Source organism: Microtus oregoni, unplaced genomic scaffold (genome assembly GCF_018167655.1).
Source record: "Microtus oregoni isolate MIOR12 unplaced genomic scaffold, Mior012 000064F_ref0000363, whole genome shotgun sequence".
Classification (NCBI taxonomy): domain Eukaryota; kingdom Metazoa; phylum Chordata; class Mammalia; order Rodentia; family Cricetidae; genus Microtus; species Microtus oregoni.
Genome location: NW_024543874.1, coordinates 9,760,397 through 9,763,874, shown reverse-complemented (window position 1 = coordinate 9,763,874; position 3,478 = coordinate 9,760,397). Strand labels below are relative to the sequence as shown.

Here is a 3,478-nt window from a genome sequence, read left to right as displayed (position 1 = left end):
TGACAGTCTGACCTAAGGATTAGAAAGTTCTCTTTGGAGACAGAGGGAGCAGACAACAAGGGCTGGACACAGGGTAGAGCTGCTGATGGAATGTCCTTGTGGTGTTTGAATGAGAATGACCACCATAGGCTCATAGATTTGAGTGCTTGGTCACCAGGGAGTGGCACTGTTTGAAAGGCTTAGGAGGTGTGGCCTTGTTGGAGGAAGTCTGTCCCTGGGAGCGGGTTTTGAGGTTTCAAAAAGCCCATTTCAAACCCAGAGTCTCCCTCAAACTGCTGTCTGTGGATCTGGATGTAAACTCCCAGCTACTTCTCCAGCTCTATGTCTGCTGCCTGCTTCCATGCTTCCTGCCATGCTCCCAGCCATGATGATAATGGACTCAGCCTCTGAAACCGTAAGCCAGTCCCAATAAATGCTTTCTTTTATAGGAGTCGCCATGGTCATGGCGTCTCTTCACAGCAAGAGAGCACTAACTAAGACACTCCTGCGTATGGTCGTCCTGCACTCGTCAGGATGCCCTCCCTATCAGGAACCTACAGGTCTCTCGGAAGCCATCTGGATCTGGGACAGCCTTTCAGCCAGGACTCTTCGAGGGATTCCTCCTCAGAGCCTTGCTCTGTGGTTAAACTGCTTTGCTGGGAACATTTGGAAGTTTTGTGGTGCAACAGTGGCCCTCGTTTTCCCACAAGACTAAGTCGATTTTCTCCTTAAGGTCGTCCAGTTGGGCCTTCCGCTCATCCCCTTGTGCCCTGTTGTTGAAGCCACAGTGTCGCCTCTCACACGCAACATGCAGATCATCCAGGCTCTTATTGTTGTTCTCTTGAACATATTCCTCCAAGGAGCCCCCAGCCAGGTCTTCCTTCCGAGTGAACACCAGAATGGTGTAAGCCAGGATCCCTTCTCCAAAGATCTCCTGGAGGCGCCTGGCAGCTTGTTGGTCTTCTGCCGTGTACCGGCCCACCTGTATCACCAGGAGCACTACATGGGGCCCCGGAGAGGCCAAGACTTCACAGATCTTCTCAGCTGCCATCTCAGGCTGATACTGAGGTAACAAAATGTCCGGGGTGTCGATCACCTCAACCTCCTTTCCATCCCACTCTCTACTCCCTTTCTGGAAGGTCAAGGTCTAGCGCTGATTTTGGACTCAAATACTTGCCTGCCAAGGATGCTCTTTCCTGTTGCACTTTTCCCACTTCCTGTTTTCCCCACCAGAAGGAGCTGCAGTTTCTTTGGGGTGAGCTCTTTCTCCTTCAGACCTAGAAGAATTTGACAAAACAAACCGTCAGAGGGAAATGGGACAGAACCTATCCCCTCTGCTTATCAGAGGCCATAAACCCCTGCGCATCTGAGAAACAGAGTTCCAGGATGAGGAGCTTGAAGAGACAAAGGCCAGCGTCTGACCCTGAGTCTTCCCTGGGCTTACATTCTCAGCCTGTGTCCTGGAAGGCAGAGGTGAACATCCTACAAAGAAGGACATCAGAGCCACCAGCTGAGAAGGGAGACTCAGATGTCAACTAAACACTGGCTAATCTAGTGCTAAAAATTTTAAATATGCCCGAGGCTGGGGACTGGGAAGGAAATGCCCTTCTCCCATCCCTGCAGGTCCTAGGACCCAAACCACATACAGTGACACATGACAGTTTCCAAGTGTGGTCCCCATGGGAGACACTGATGGGTCTCAGATCACAGAGCGCTAACCCTACCAAAAACTGCTAGGTTCTGCCTTCAAACCTCAGCACCCACTGGTTTTGCTTCTGCATATCTGCACCCTAGGCTGAACTGCAATCATCCTGGCTCTCCTGAGCTTTTCCAAAGGGAATAGAAATAAACTTGAGTGGATACACGGAAGTTTCGATTAAGCACGGACGTTGGATGTCCATTCCTGCCTGCCTAGCTAAGGTGCAGCTAGGGCCAGAGAGGAACTCTTTTCAGCAGCTGGAGCTCAAACAGAAAAGCTAAATGCACTGTGAGATGCAGAGAGGGGACTTTTCAAGTAATGACTAGCTTTGCTTCCCGTAAGAAGTGAAAAAGGCTTAGCCTGTGTTGGTGACTTTCCCATGTGGTAGAATAACTAGGCTGTTTTCTCCTGATGGTCCTCACCCTTCGAATTCATAAGGAAAAAATATCATTCATGTTAAAATGCAACAAGTCACAAATCATTTCTTCTAGAAAGAAAACACGGGTAGGTTTCTAGCATCCCCAAATGCCCTCTCCTTAGGTTAGGTGGTGAAGGGGATTCTCTGAGAAGACGGAGCCCAGTCCCTCCCAGTGGCCACTGGTGACACTCTGCTTGCTTGCATGACACTGTCAACCCATGTGACACATCGGACACAGCTGACCACACACAAGGACTGCTGACGTGCAGAGCTGGGAGCAGTCTTCCTATCACATCCAGACCAGCACGTCCTTCTCAGGGAGGAGCATAGATACGAAGGCTCTTTTCCTGGGAACCGGCATTTGTCACCCCTAAGGCCGTCCACCTGGCAGGGGTCCCTTTCCTTGGTTTTCCCTGGTGTAAAGAGGAGCCCTCTTGCTCTATTTGGCTACAGTGGGTAAATCTATGTAATGAGGGCCTTCAGCTGCCCCTGCCAGCACTCAGGGTGTGGGCTCGCGTCCTTCTGCACACTGGTGTTCCCATCCATGCCTCCCAGTTCTCCTCTGCTAAGAAAGCAGTGTATCTTTTGTCAGCCCTTGATCGGAGTCCAGGGGCGACTGCCTTGTGGGGTCCTTCTGGGGACCGTGTTTACACTCTTCTTCTTCCATCCACAGAAGACAATAATACATTTAAATACGTGTAAATAAAATTTTATGTGTGTGTGTGCGCGCGCGTGTATGCGTGCTTGTGTGTGTGTGCTTGCGTGTGTGTGTGTGTGCTTGTGAATACTTGCATTCACAGGCAGTTATGTGCCTTGTGCACATGGAGAGGTTTGAGGACAACGCTCTCCTCCCCAGTGGGTTCCAGGAATCAAACTCAGGGTTAAGTTCTCATGGCAAGCCCTGTTATCCATTGAGCCATGTCTCCAGCCTATAAACTTTAACTGATTGTGTTTGAAGGGATGCTTGTCTTTTCCTCGTGAGAAGAAAGCTATTTCACGTGTGTGTGTGTGTGTGTGTGTGTGTGTGTGTGTGTGTGTGTGTGTGCTTGATAAGGAGTGGGAAAGAGGAGTATGGGGTAAGGAGTATGGGGCACTTTCTGGGGGCTTTAGGAACACACCCCCCCAAAGGTGTGTTCCCCACCATGAGTTTAAGAGATTATTTGTCATGGAGAAAGGAGCCACTGAATTGGTTTGGGCAGGCAGTGTCCAGAGCTGTGTACTGAGGCCCAGGGTGGAGAAATGGGATCAGGAGGAGAAGAATGGTAAGGAAGAGGGAGAAAGAGGTAGCATGGCCTTGATTTTGTGTCTCAGACCATGTAAGATCTACACGGGCAGGGTCAGGAAGTTCTGGGGAGGGTGCAACTTTGGGTCTTGAGTCCAGA

The 3,478-nt window shown here is 50.3% G+C and overlaps 1 pseudogene; it reads right to left on the bottom strand.

The window, feature by feature from the left end:
- Window positions 1–455: 455 nt before the first annotated feature.
- LOC121440066 lies at window positions 456–2,763 on the bottom strand (annotated as a pseudogene).
- Window positions 2,764–3,478: the final 715 nt, after the last annotated feature.